This window comes from Acipenser ruthenus, chromosome 10, assembly GCF_902713425.1.
Source record: "Acipenser ruthenus chromosome 10, fAciRut3.2 maternal haplotype, whole genome shotgun sequence".
NCBI classification, from domain to species: domain Eukaryota; kingdom Metazoa; phylum Chordata; class Actinopteri; order Acipenseriformes; family Acipenseridae; genus Acipenser; species Acipenser ruthenus.
This window is the reverse complement of record NC_081198.1, coordinates 6,512,397-6,527,422: the sequence shown is the minus strand read 5'-3', so window position 1 is coordinate 6,527,422 and position 15,026 is coordinate 6,512,397.

The following is a 15,026-nucleotide window of genomic DNA, read 5'->3' as shown; positions in this document are numbered from 1 at the left end:
CTCCAGTTGCAGAGGCTTGGCAGATGGCATTTTATTGTTGTGGTTTGGTACATATCAATGTATTTACTTGAATAAAGGCCTTCAAGGAAGCATAAATGAATGCGATAATTTATATGGGTGAACCCCTCCTTTGGTAAATGTCAGACCACATACACAGAAAATAACCTATATTAACGTTACATTTATGTACCAAAAAAAAGTATTGCATTGCCACAATGGAGTGGGGACATTGGGTGCACTTGGGAAAGTACTAGAACAGTGTACGGAATAAAAAGATCTCAATGTTACCTCAATCTAGCAAACTGTAACTGGGATCCAAATCTTCGGAATGCATTGAAAATGACAGTGTGCTAAGTGACGACATAAGGACACTCTAATAAGTGGAATGTGTCTAATATAACATCATGTAATGTCAACGTGTTTCCTGCTACATTGCAAATCTCTATCATTACCACAGCACATTGAATAGACGCCTTGGGGATGTGAACATGAGAACATATTGTAAGAGTAATAATTCTCACCTCAGTTAATAGCATCCTGAACCATGCAGATGCATACTCCTGAGCTTCCCTGAACTATCACCACTTATTTCTAAGTATAGTACAGAAGTAAATCTCCTTCTTGTGTAACTTTTTAACAGCCCTGGCTGCCTGTTGGAAAAGGCCTGCTGCTGTATTTTACTTTTATAGGGTCATTAATATATGTACATAAATAATTTGAATTTAATTTCCTCGGTTTTGATTTCAGAATGAAACAGAATATTGTAGACACCTCAGTGACGATGGCACAGGCCTAATAGGTGTTAGGTAGAATACATTGCCTTCCTTTAGCTCAGAACAAAGCCACTGCAGTGCAGAGAATGCCTGGGCATGGTGAGTCTGTTGTATTTCCTGCTTGCAAAGGCCCTTCTCATTACCAACATAATGCTCGACAGTTTCTGTTTTTACTTAAAATGTGTGAATGTTGTTCAGTGCATGCCGACTTGAACACTGACCTAACATTCATTCCTGGCTCTTTCTCAAGCATTGTGTTGATTGTGGAGTGATGTGGACTACCTGCTGGGTGTATCTGCCACCAGAATATTATCATTTGTGAGCCCGGGCAACACAGCCTGTTACACCACCGTAGTCTCTGTGTCCAATATATTATTCTTTATGTTATGTGAGATGGCAGGGAGGGGGTTAAAACCTCTCTGCAGAAAAAAACATGTGCGGAATGCACATCTGTCTGGTTTAATTGTTTTGTTTAATTATTTAATTGTTTTTGTTAATTGTTTTATTATTAATCATTACCTGCACCTGGCTACTATTGAAAATTGGAGCCAGGTGCAGGGTTTAAAAGGAGAGCAGTCAGTCTTCTCTGGGCGGCTGCTGAAGAGGGCAGAGGCCCGACTGTGCTGGTGTGTGGGTACAGCCGTTATTTAAAAAAAGAAAACGGTAGAGTGAATCCTTTTGGTGTGTGTGTGTGCTGTTTTGTTGGTTTGTTTTTGTACAGGTAAACAGCTTAGCTGTCCTGTTTTCAGTTTAGGTTCCTGTTTTGTTTTAGTTATTGCTTAAAGAAGAGCTAGGTATTTGTTTTGTTTTTTGTGTTTCATTAAAAATAGCGCAACCGCGCTAAAAAAATCAATTTCTGTGTGTTGGGTCAGTGTTTTAAAGGGGCAACGAACCGTAGTGAGTGCGATTCTTTCACAGTTATTATGTCTCACTTGCTCATTATAAAATCTCAGAGGCTGTCACCACTGCCGTTGATATGTACAGCACTGGAAAACAACTTTATAGAAAGAAAAATATATTGAGAACTTTGCTGGATTAAAAATCGGAACATTTGCTTACCCATGAAGGGTAAAAGCAATGACATGTGATTGTTATAGTCCCCTCATTAACAGACCCTGAAGGTATGCATGGCTTTCTTTAACAACCTTGTCCTTTCCTGCCAAAAAGGAGGTGCTGCTTGATACACATCTACATTCGTGATTCAGTGAACTCTGTTAGCAAGAACCATCCAATGTAAATAAAGAACTCCACATATATACAATGCATAGAGGTAGGGAATGACATTTTATATTAGTCATCAGAATGAAAAATAAAAATACAGAAAATCAGTCTCCTAACTCCTGAAGTAAATTCAGTATATTTACTACACTTGAACTACAAACACTGTATGTGCTCAAAAGGCAGCAGCTAGCATTTTCATTTAATACTGACACTCTCCTGTATTTCTGAATCATCTCTGGCTTTCTATTAACCACTGCTGTTGGACCACATAATGGAAAACATTACTAGACACAACCCTTACAACTGACCAAAAAAGCTGTATTTTTAAAGGGTTTTTTTTTTTTTATTCATGTCTGCTACATTTCTCAATAGCTGAAATGCAAATGTGTTTATATTCTGTGTGTTTTTTTGGCCGAGCTGCAAATGGTGTGGAGCAATATGTTTTCAAGTGGATATTTCTTTTGGTCATCATTCATTCTCTGATCAGGTCATATTTTTTCCGTTTCTATATAATCTCTTCTTAGTTGAATGAGCTATGTTGCAATTTCCTGTTTGTTTTCCTTTCGTTGCTAGAGCATGTAAAAATGTGCAGCTGGTAGAAATTAGCTTATGACAACTTTACACAAAAGACAAAACACATACTTATAAATAGTGGAATCAATGTGCTTTTGTTTGCATTTTATCTTTATCAAAGAGCTGGTGAAACCTTTTTTTATTTGACCTACACAGTCCTTTCAAACATACCTGCTGTCTTTGTTTTCAAGCAGCCGCAGCAGCAGTGGTTTCGTGGTGTGCTTACCCCACCCTTTAGCCACCAAGAACCATGCAAGAAAAGCTTGAGGTTTTCTGGGATGGCAGATCTAATGCTCATGAGAATTTTGAGGCTGCACATTCACATGATTCTGTACAAATCGTGCCATTGAAAGTAATAGGAATTTGAAAGGTACTGACAGAGAGGGTTGACTTGGTCTTATCATTGAACCAATTAGAAGGAGATAGATTAGAAACAGAACAGGACTTCAGGACATTCTTTGGAACAGACTGGTTACTTTGTAGCTAAAGTATTTATCAAAACCCACACAGAGGCCCAAGTCACATTCATAATGTTTATCAGGTGTGCGTTATTTTTTGATTTAAGCACATCACTTGAGATATGTTCTTTTTTAAATAACAACTTGTACAATAAATCGTATGAATTGAATGCACTGAAGCTAAATGAGCATGTGGATCCAATTTGGTAAACTGGTATGTATCCAGAATGGAAGGTATTCAACAGTGCTTCCGAATCAGATCCAAAAATACAGTCTTAAGCAATGTATTCCCGTCAGAGTATCCTACCATGATTAATGGAAATTGTGCAATATATAAAGTCAAATTAGTATGTGGTTAAATTAATGTCAGAACATTACATGTGTAATGCTCCCTATGGTCTTTAAAATATAATATGTAAGAAGATTTTACTTTATAAGCCCATCTTGTTTCGTGGCACTATGAAATCCAGTTAGAGTAGGACACCTCCCAAACATACCACTGCTTTAGAAAAAGAATCAAAAGCTCATGTTAACATTATAAAACGCTAATATACAGTAACAAGGCTGAGCACCGGGAAATAACAGGGGTGCAATATCTTTTTATTAAAACTGGACGAGTAATGTCTGTCCCTGCAAATAAAACTACATTTTGAAGCACAGTGTGTTTGTATTGCCTGGTAGGAACACATCTCGCTAGTGGTTGAGATATATAATACAAGTCTCCTTGGAAACTGCAATCTCTTTATTTTTTTGAGATTTTGCATTTACTAACTCCATTGCCACAGCTGAAATGGATTTACAGTTACACACCCCTGGTGATCGTTTCTGCAACAATCACACTGAATAAATGTGGACTAGTTAGTAAGCCCAGAAGATCTAAGGAGAATGATAAGGAACACATAATAGGATACGAAATGTAATGTTCTGTCAATGTAGAAATTGTAAAGTATCTCTGGTCAGAGTATCTGCCTTTCTGATATAGTTCTAATCACTAGACCTCCTATAATTATTACCTTGAAAATCTCTACCAAGATCTTCAGCTTAGCCAGAGCAGAATTCAAACCATTCTTGCATAACTCACCATGCCCTTCAACTGCAGTGATGTTTAATAGATGAAATAAAGAAACACTTCTTCCAAATATAATTTATAGGAAATCATTCTTCAATGTGAAAGGAAAATAAAAATAGACGCATTAATTGCAGTTGGTTTTTCTTTAGTATTACAGCAGTAAAACCTGAAGCCAATAAATGTCAATGGTAATTTCCATTCTGTTCCAAGTGCAGAAACAAACTATAATACAACTACAGAGTAGACCCCTGTTAAGACCATTCTCCCTGTTTCCAGCTCCAGTTCTTATTTGACACTTTTAGTTTATCTAAATTAGTTTGTATTTATTTCAACTCACTTTCCAATCGATAATTAACTGAATGCCAACCTCTGGCAATGATGTTGGACTCAGGAAGTGACTATTACATAAGCAAACTTTTATTGCAGTTACCAGTGGGTGGAAATCATGTATTGCTATACAAGTGGCTCACTGGTGTGAGTCTTTGTTATTGATTAACCCAGAGTGATTTGCTCAATACAACAATTAGTCAGTTTAATACTAATAATATAATATAAATGAGCATATTTACCAATTTCAGAGATCCAGAGTGGCAGCTTTCTCTTCTATTCTTCCTCTGATTAAACAATAAGCTTGTTTTATACCTGACTTAGTTACATCATCCTTCAATAATTCCCTCCTCATTATCACAGCTTGGTTACATCATCATTCAATAATTCTGTATTCATTATACCTAGGGTGTCTGATTTTCGGGTGACATTCTTTTCAAAATTCGGGTGAATGCTTTTTAAAAAATCGGGTAGAATTATTTAATGAAAAAATCAGGTGAAATCAGGTGGATTTTTTTTTTTAATGTATAATCAAGAAAGAATTTTCCTGTTTCTTATGAATGTGACAAATAGCTTAAAGTGAGCTTTTTTATTTTTTATATTTAGTGTGCCCAATTATACCAGCTTCTGGAGGACAAAGACCAGTCCTGCAGGGTTCACTGTAGCGCAAATGAAGAGAAACAGTCCCTGCTGGTTTTGCCTCCCTAACCCACCGGAGCTCCATAGCCAATGCAAAGTATTTGCCTTTATGATATTACAATGGTGGCCAGACTTTACTCACAGTTCCAGAGCTGAACATTGATGAAGGCCAACATATTATACTGACCTACTGTACCCACTCTTCACAACTCTTTAATGTTACTGCAGCATAAAGTGCCACAAACATACTGTATTCCTTTTCTCAGTCGTGGTTTGATTTGCTATTTGGCACGCTTCAATTAAGTATAGCAGAACTATAATCAAAACGTAGTCCTTAGGTTTAGCTCAGTAAGAACATCAACAGAGAGCCTCATCAAACTACAATTGTAAAGTGAATTATTCTTTTATTACCATGATGCTTTTTTCTTTGTTTCTTTTATCCCGTTTCAATACATAAATGATTATACTACTACTTGAAAGCTCTTCTGTGTTGATTCATATTCCAAATCAATTTCAGAACATTCCTGTATTAGCAGGATAAGGTACAATTTACTGAAGGTGGCATCTTAATGAAATGCATGGACTAATAGTTCCTTTTTTGCTTTACTTGACTTTAACTGTTCTAAGGAATGTCATTTTGCGGAGTGTTTATAAACTGTGGTTCTGCCCAGTTTCAACAGGATTTCTTCAACTGCTAAGGTGGGGGTGACCCCTTGACTGCTACCAACGTGCTTTCCATTTGGATGAGTCAGTGTTCTGCTCCATGACCCAGACTGAAATATAAATTCTCTAAGCTTTCTGCTCTCTAGATATCAAGACTGTGAAACAGTACATCTGTTTTCAGTTGTATAGTATTTTCCATTAGCTCCCAGTCGTGTCCACACCAACAAACATACATCACTGTCTGCAGAAAAATAAAACTGGGGAAGGCATCACATATTTTCTTCAACATGGACCAGAATTACTATGTTTTAAAGACTTCCACATGACGCTTCACAAATTATTCATCCTAATGTGTCCCGGGTGACTTCTCCTGGTTTGGACCGGGTTTCTTATCTTACATGAACACGTTACAGCTCATTTACATCATGTGGAAATCATTTACAGTCTAAGCTGTGCAGGATTGGTGGGGGAAAAAAACTGCTGCATCTTTGTCTGTCGGTCTGTTTGTCTAAATCAGGGGTCTCCAATCATGGTCCTGGAGGGCTGGTGTCCCTAAGCTTGGTATTAGAAACTTAATTGGTCCAATTAATTAATTTAGGGCACAGTTGGAACAAAAACCAGGACACCGGCCCTCCAGCACCAGGACTCGAAACCCCTAGTCTGTGATATGGATGCCAAAGATTTATAGACATTTAAAGGAGCTGCTTGGAAAACTGTCCCCTTATAGTCACAATCTTATCCCAACAATACTGTTCAGATTGGTTCCAGAGCAGCTTAGCATGGGCAAATATATAAATACTGTACTATTACGGTACTACAGTTTATCACATGCATACTATGACTATTCTGTTGAGCGTTTATTTATAACCCATATAATATAATGAAACAAAGGCAATATGATAACTAATAACATTCAACTTTAACTAGATATTGCAACACTTTAGGTTACGATACCTATTAAAAGTCTAGTACAGGATGTAGGTTGCATTATATTACTTAATCATAAAATATATGCCTCCCTTAATTCCAAAACTTGGCAAGTACTGGTGGTGTATTGTATTCCAAGTGTACTACACTCTTCTAATGCATCTAATACAAAGTTAACACTTAAAGCTGTAAATATATTTTCACTGTGTATCTTTTTTGCAAAGCTCGTACTGACCGTCCGATGTCTGGTGTTTATACAGCAGCCTGAAGCCTTCATCACGGCAACAATGAAGATAAAAAAACAAGGATTCAATAATAAAGGCTGACTTCAGACTACCCCTGCTGGCACACTGGGCTGTAGATCTGCCCATGCTTTGTCCTGCCTCTTGTCGACACCTGCTACAGCAACAAAAGAAGATACTTCTATAAAAAGAATAGCTACAAACAGCTCTCAGCCCTGATATAATCATCAATACCTCCTGGTTTAGCAGAGTCACTTTCAGCCTGATGTCAAACACACTTTCTTATCAATCCCAGGGCCGTCTGTTGCATCCCTGGCTCTCCCTCTGACCATGTTAAAAACACCACTAAAATAGGTCATTACAAGTAGACTGAATTTTATTAACACTCAATGTTTTCTACTATTTATTGAGAGTTTTAAAAGACCTACTGTATCTTCTTATCTATTCAACATGTGGTTATTTGGTCTTGGTCTGATTATTTGTAGATTTTATTTAAGATTAGTAAATTCTGTTGCCTGGAGTTGAAAATGACAATCATGTGGTTTCAATGGTTATTATATTAAACAAACAATTAGAATTGTAATTTTTTTTTGTTGTATAATTTCAAACACTTCAAATTCTAAAACCTGTATTTAGCACACAGATGTACCAAACTAACAGCTGTTACAAGCAAACTCAGAATGAAAGCAATTGTCTGTTGTTTCTGGAAACTGTATAGATTGCTTTGATCCAGGAAATTGACGGGATATAAATCAATTTACAAGAAGAAACAACTCTCCTTCTTTCTCTAAAAACAGACTAGCTTAATGCCTGGTTGATTTAAATTCATTGCTAAAATATATGAATTCACATTTTATCTCTCTACTGAACTTCTAGTAATACATATAGCAGATAATGCACGTGTTTCATTTCTACTAAGTATTTCCATCTTTTCCGAATGATTACTTTACGTATCTGTGAGTCAGTGGCATTCGTTGGATCCAGTCTTTACTGTACAAGCAGACAGAAATGGCTTGGCTCCATTAATAATGAATACACATAAAACAGTTTCTATGTTAGTCATTGGGGGGCGGGGGGCGGGGGGCGAGGGGCGGGGGGGGGGGGGGGGCGAGGGGTGAATAAGGCTAGCTTAAGGCAAAAGCACACTTGGTTCTGTTTTGTTTAATGTAACGTAAGTTTAATGTAAGTATTTAACAGTGGGACTGTATGCCATTAACAATACAGAATGCTGAAATGTTAACCCCTTATATACCTTATATAGGCCAAAAAGTTGACACTACAATATTTGTAGCGTTGAAAGCCTTATAAACCCTCCATCTCTTTCTATTACCCCCTGTTTAATATTTCACCTCCTGTTCTTTGCAGGAATCTGTCACTCTGCATACCTCCAGTCTGCGCACCTGTAGGGTTGCAGGAAGCAGACATGAGAGGTACGTTTACATTTTTTAAATTCTTATTTAACCAGAAACTAAAATAAAACAAAAGTGGGAAACAATTCAAACTGTTTACAAGTTCTACACAGGACAAGACTAAAGAATGCGTGCCTCTGGGTTTCTCCTGAGGTCACTCGCTCCCTGTGTTGTTGTTGATTTGGTTCTGACTGGTACTAATAGCTTCTGTGTTATTATTGAATTGACTGCTAAAGTACACTTTGTACAGCAAGATTCATAAATGGCAGACATTTATGTTATTCTTGTATGCAAGATGCGACATGAGGTTTTTGCTCATTAAATATATCTAATAGGTTTCACATTTGTCCTTTATGCATTTGTAAAGGCATTTCTTTTAAAGATACAAACAAACCACAAATGTCATTCCCTATTTTAAAAAATGGTACATTAATGACAGAGAGGCAAAACCCATAAAACCTTAGATATGCCAACAATGGGAAATGGTTTTTATAGTACTGAGGCACTTGGTTACATGTCATAGACAAGATGGAAAAAATTGATATATTTTCTATTGCACTGTCAGTTTGCTATAGTTTAAACTTGATTTCTGAAAAGGCATTTTAGTACTGCTGTTAGTGTCATTCTGTTATTGCAGCAGTAATTTCTTTTAAAGCAAGATACAGGTATACTGTTATTCACTGTTCAATTCCACATTGTCATTTTAGATTTTATGTCATATTTAATGTGGTCTGAATGCCATGATTTCAATTGTTTTCAGTCATTGCATGTTTTTTGTTTGTTTATTATTGAATTGGCCATGATGTACATTATATATTGTAATAGAGGGGAACAAAGGGTTAAATAGTGTTGAATGAAAAACAGCTGTTTCTTGTTCTTTAAAAATGTTAAATTACACAACTGCTTCCACGCACCAAAGGGACAGCTAAGGATTTTGTAATGAACATTATTGTCTGACATCACAGTTTACTTAAGGTAATCAATTTAACAGAATGACCATTTATCTTTTATTTGTTTGTAAAGTTGCAGCCTTTTTAAAGGTCAGGAGTCAATTAACAAAAAGTAAAACAACATTTTCAAGTCTATAATGGAGGTGATCCAAATATGACGAATTATGATTTTTATGGAAGTTGCTGCAATAACTTTGGCCTAATTCCAATGAAGCACATGGTGCTGTGTTAGATATGTCAGTATCAAAGGTGACCAGTATACCCATCAATATATTTTTACAGTCTTACACTATTTGAAATTGAAGTATAAGAAGCAGAAGTTCGACATAGTTTCATTGAAGTTTTACTGCTTATGTTTATATTTGAGTTAAGTTATGGAAGTTTCTTTCTGTTAGCACTGACAGAATCAGGATTCATCTGGTTCAATGCGATTGACTGGAATAGCATAACAGACCTCAAGCATCACTGGACACAGAATTACCTGCAAAGGTGTTTGAGAAAGAACATAAGCATGATTACACAGCAGTGTGGAGTAGTGGTTAGGGCTCTGGACTCTTGACCGGAGGGTTGTGGGTTCAATCCCCAGTGGGGGACACTGCTGTTGTACCCTTGAGCAAGGTACTTTACCTAGATTGCTCCAGTAAAAACCCAACTGTATAAATGGGTAATTGTATGTAAAAATAATGTGATATCTGTATAATGTGAAATAATGTATAATGTGATATCTTGTAACAATTGTAAGTCGCCCTGGATAAGGGCGTCTGCTAAGAAATAAATAATAATAATAATACACAATGTTCTGTGTTGATATACACATTGGTACTGTACTAAGAAACCCCCAAAACATTTTCTCAAGGTGTTATTCTTATTATTTGTACTTCTTAAGAAACCAGCTGGAAAATAACCTTCATTCTAGCCGGACGTTATTCAGACTTTCCAGTGCCAAGTACGGTGCGTCTAAAATAATTGATCATATTTGTGCGGCAAGCAGACCATAAGCAACGTATCTGCAGTCTGTTATTGTTAAAAATGTTATTAAGTGCAGGTGTTTTTCTTGTCTTCCATCACAGATGTGTCAGTGCTTTGCAAGAGTGCACAGTACTGTGCAGAAAGAACATCTCAAGAGATACCGAGGAACACCACGCCTTTCATCATGCATTCTGCACTAGCTGTTTGCTGCCTGTGCTTTATCTTGAAAATGCATGCCCCGTTTTTGTCGGTCATGAAGACACACTAAAAATATGAGCTGTTTTCAAAAGCTGCTTGATTTCATTGCTTGCATTATTAATGCAATTAGTAATACAAAAGATAAACCATAAAGCAAAGCAGTGAAGGTGAATGAATGTCCAATCGCATCATGTTACAATATCTATGTAAGATTTACTTACTTTGACTGAAATGCCAATAAATATTTGTCTACACTAATGCATCCACACTCATCAATCTGCACTAATGCATTGTATTTCACTTACAGGAACCATATATCCTCAAAATAGATGTAAGTAAGATTTGGTGATTAAAATATATTTATATATATATATGATGACAAGGATGAAGAATTTGCATCCACAGAGGATCAAGACATTGACATTGTTTCAGCACTAACCTCAAATATACCTACTCATTATGATTAGCCTGATCCAGTCAAATAGCCCATACTAGATTGCCACTACGTACCAGCAATATAGTATTCTCTAATAACAAACAAACAAAAATTACAGATTTATGATGCTTTGGCTTAAATGAAAGATTTTCATAGTTATTTGAAAATAAATGTAAATAACTTTTAATAGCTTTTTATAATCGCTTAAGAGTTACGTTAGGGTCACTTATAAATCAAGTCTGAAAAGTAATACCCGTGAAAGTAAAAAAATATGTTATGATATTGTTAAAAATAAAGTTGTTCCCATTTTGGATCAATAAGTTGCTCTAAAACAATTGATGTTGCCCGGCTAACAGAGAAAATTGTATTATAATAATCAGTGTCACTGTCAGCTAGTCTAAAAAAAACTGTTTGGAGGGTTTATTTAGCTTTGTGGGGTCATATATATATTTTTAAATCCTCATTACATTTTATGTGCAAAACTTTATAACCTTATACAGTTCAAATGTAACAGACATTAAAACTGTCAGCACATTTTCTGGTTTGTATTTCCATAAATTGTCCTTAAAGGCTGTGCTGAATGCCTATGAAATGCTGCATGAAGAACCAATATAGTGCATGTGGTAAGTTAAGATGAGGTGCACTACTTGTCTGTGTTTTACTCTGAACTATTCGTCCTCTATAGCAATGGCACCATCTGGTACACAGCCTTCCACTTTTACTACTCACAGCATCAAGATGCCTCTTTATAATAGTTACCCTCATTCCCTTTCGCTAGGAATGTTATTACCTGGTTTCTTTCTGAACCTGCCTCCTTGGGGTTATTTCATTTTCCATCACCTGCTTCAACATTTTATCCTGGCAGTGATTTTCCCTATTTAAAAAAAAAAAAATGCAATCAGAACCATGTCATTTAAGTTAACTTCAAGCCTGTGTCCTCTTTTCCATTTAGATATTTCTATAGATGCCAGATAGAAAATGACCCTTAGTCATTACAGGCTGGCAGAGTTACCACAAAAGAACTCTGATTTAGACCATTTTATTTTTTTCTTCAGAAACTACTGGGGCCAGTAACACAGCACAGACACAGGTGAATCCAGTCAGCTTGTGTTCTTCTGCTACTGTGCTGTATGAAAAAGAATGTTGCATAAATCCTAGTCTGAACTATTATTACTGTTATTGTGTTTGCGCTTAACTGACATTTTTAAAACCTTGCTTTCTTCACAACATTTCAAATATTATGCTGTGCCTCAGCTCTGCCCTAGAATGCAGACAATGCAATTAAGTTTTCTGTACAGTGTGCCAGATTGTTTTACTGGAATAATAAAGTTCAAGAAAACAGTTTATAAAATCAAGAAAGGTGTTTTTAGATCAAAAACAGATCTAATTCCACAGATCTGATACCAGTGATGCATCTAATTCCATCAGATGCATCACTGGTATCCAGCACTGCCAAGCAAGAGTGGGCGGCCATCTCACCGACACCCTTCATTCCTTAATTGGCAACATGTTTCCAGCTATGAGGCCATCTAACATTTACAAGAAACAACTTTATGTTATATTTGGCCGCATTATATTTCAATACTGTAGTATACTATAGTATTTTTCATATGGGCAAAACCCCACAATGATAATGTATTGAGAGACCCAGATTTTGTGATGGAAAACCCTATTAAAAACATACTGTGTTTCATAAGTGCTCTAGAACAATGGGACAGTTTGGTCCCTTACGGGCAGCAGTGTGGCGCAGTGATTAGGGCTCTGGACTCTTGACCGGAGGGTTGTGGGTTCAATCCCTGGTATGGGACACTGCTGCTGTACCCTTGAGCAAGGTACTTTACCTAAATTGCTCCAGTAAAAACCCAACTGTATAAATGGGTAATTGTATGTAAAAAATAATGTGATATCTTGTAACAATTGTAAGTCGCCCTGGATAAGGGCGTCTGCTAAGAAATAAATAATAATAATAATAATAATAATAATAATAGTAGTCATGCTGAGTGCTGTTATAGACCTGCCTTGAAAGAGCTGCCTATGACACAGCATCACAACCTTACCATCCTCTTACCCATGGTTTACTGTTGCTACCTGACCAATTGAATTGCTTTAGAGGGGATATTTATTCCCTGATATATATCCATGATTAACAAGCCCAGTCTTTGTTATTCACTAAACCTCTTTTACATTGAATTCCATATTTCCTGCTGGCAAAAACTCATTGCATCCATTGAATATATGTGGGAGCTTTTACTGCCTAAAACAGTATGAAGCAGGAGCATTTAGATAGCTTTCTTTGATGGTTTCTGATTTGATTATTTTACTAAAATACAATTCTAGATTAGCATAACACAAATGGCGAGCAAAACAGCAAATTCTTCTCAAATATTTATATATTTATAATGGTCGCTTTGCCTCTGGTATGGCCATAACGAATCACAATTTGCAAAGCAGTTTCACGGCCAATTGATTTTTTTACTTGAGCCTTGTAAAAAGAGTCAGCATTGCACTCATAAAGACGCGATTGAGTTGCAAATCTTTTAAAAAATTTTAGGCACAATTGGGTAGATTGTTTTGTTTGTGTCTGGTTTGAAACAGCTTTAACAGAAAATCAGGCTTGCTAGAAATGAGCTAGCTAAGCTGGAAATTAGTTGGGACATACTGTAAATATGATACTTTGATCCCATTTTACAGTCCATTTACTACCAATCCAGAGTTCTTTAGTTTAGTTTGATTACCTAGCGTGATAAATAAGAATGTGGAAATCTGTTTATTTTGCTATTATTTTCTACTGTATACAAAGGAACAGGTTAAGCTTTACAGGCAAGTTAAATTAAATATCAATGCTACTTGTTTAGGTTACTTTTAGCTAGTTAGTACATTTAGTTTGTTAGATTATTATAAAATGCAAAATGTGACTGCAGTGTGAAAATAAAGCCGCTACACTACTAGGATCAGATCACAGAGCAATCTTTTTGACAAGTTTGATTGTGATGGTCTGTTTGGAAATTCCAGCCTATTCTTATTTTCAATCAGAATTGAACTGTGTCCATGCTATGATACAGTTTGCACATGAATGCCATTTATATAGGGACAAGGCATGCACAAACCAAGCAGAGCCCTTTTCTTTTCTTCATAGACCACAAGTGCCCAACGCTATAAAACAAATGGGTTTTACCTGAATGATAAAAGTGGTGAACAAGAATCCACTGTTAATAGTTTATCCCACTTGAAACATTTTGGATTTAGCTGTTCATTTAAACCAGGGCTACTCAACCCTGGTCCTGGAGGACGGCCAAGACCTGGTGAGGGTCGTTCATGGATGTAACCGTGATCCCTCGAAAGGGAGGAGGTCCCGTGCATAACCGGTGTGTACAGTGGTGAGCACCCAAGAGTCTGAGGTGCAATTGCACCAGTATTGTAGCTGGTGTTGTGAGAAGGGGTGGGTCTGAGGCTGCAAGCCTTCAGGAGCCCTGCTGGGGCTGCTGAGGCTGGGGTGGAGCCTGTCTAGGAGGCTGTCGAGGGCGGTTCCGTGGGAACTGTCTCCCGGAGCACTGCTGCGTTGGGGCCCACGTCCAGCGTTCCCCCGTCCTTGTGGGCAGCCCCAGGTATTAGCTGCCGTGGAAACCTGTAGAGACCATGACCTGTGACAGCCAAAGCTGTCTGTGCGCCACTACAAGACCCGCCAGGCTTCTGCCCAGGGCCTGTAGCAGCGCACCAGAGGCCAAGCACAGCTCTGAGGCTCAGGGAGGGGTGCCGATCACAGGATTCCATCCTGGTAGGCTGTTAGGAGACCTGCTGTGTTGGCCAGGCGCAATACCTGCTCTTCGGCTGCCGTTAGGGCATACAGGGTCCTTGGACCAACCTCCTACCGGAGGGGCTCACACCAGGGACTCTCTGGTGGAATCCACCGGCGGGAATTGTGCTAGTCCCAGCGCCCGATGCTGGGACGCTGCGCAGATCAAGCAGAATGTCTCATCTTCTAGGGTGGAGGAGGCGCGCTGCATCCCCAAGCACTTGACACACAGGAGGTGTTTGTCCTGTGGGGGAAGCATCACTCCACAGGACGTGCAAGAGTGGAACTTCGACATTGCGATGCACTCAGCGTCTGCACTAGGGGAGCACCAATGCACTAGGTCCGAGGGCACCTTTCCGGGGAAGTGGCAAGCCGACTT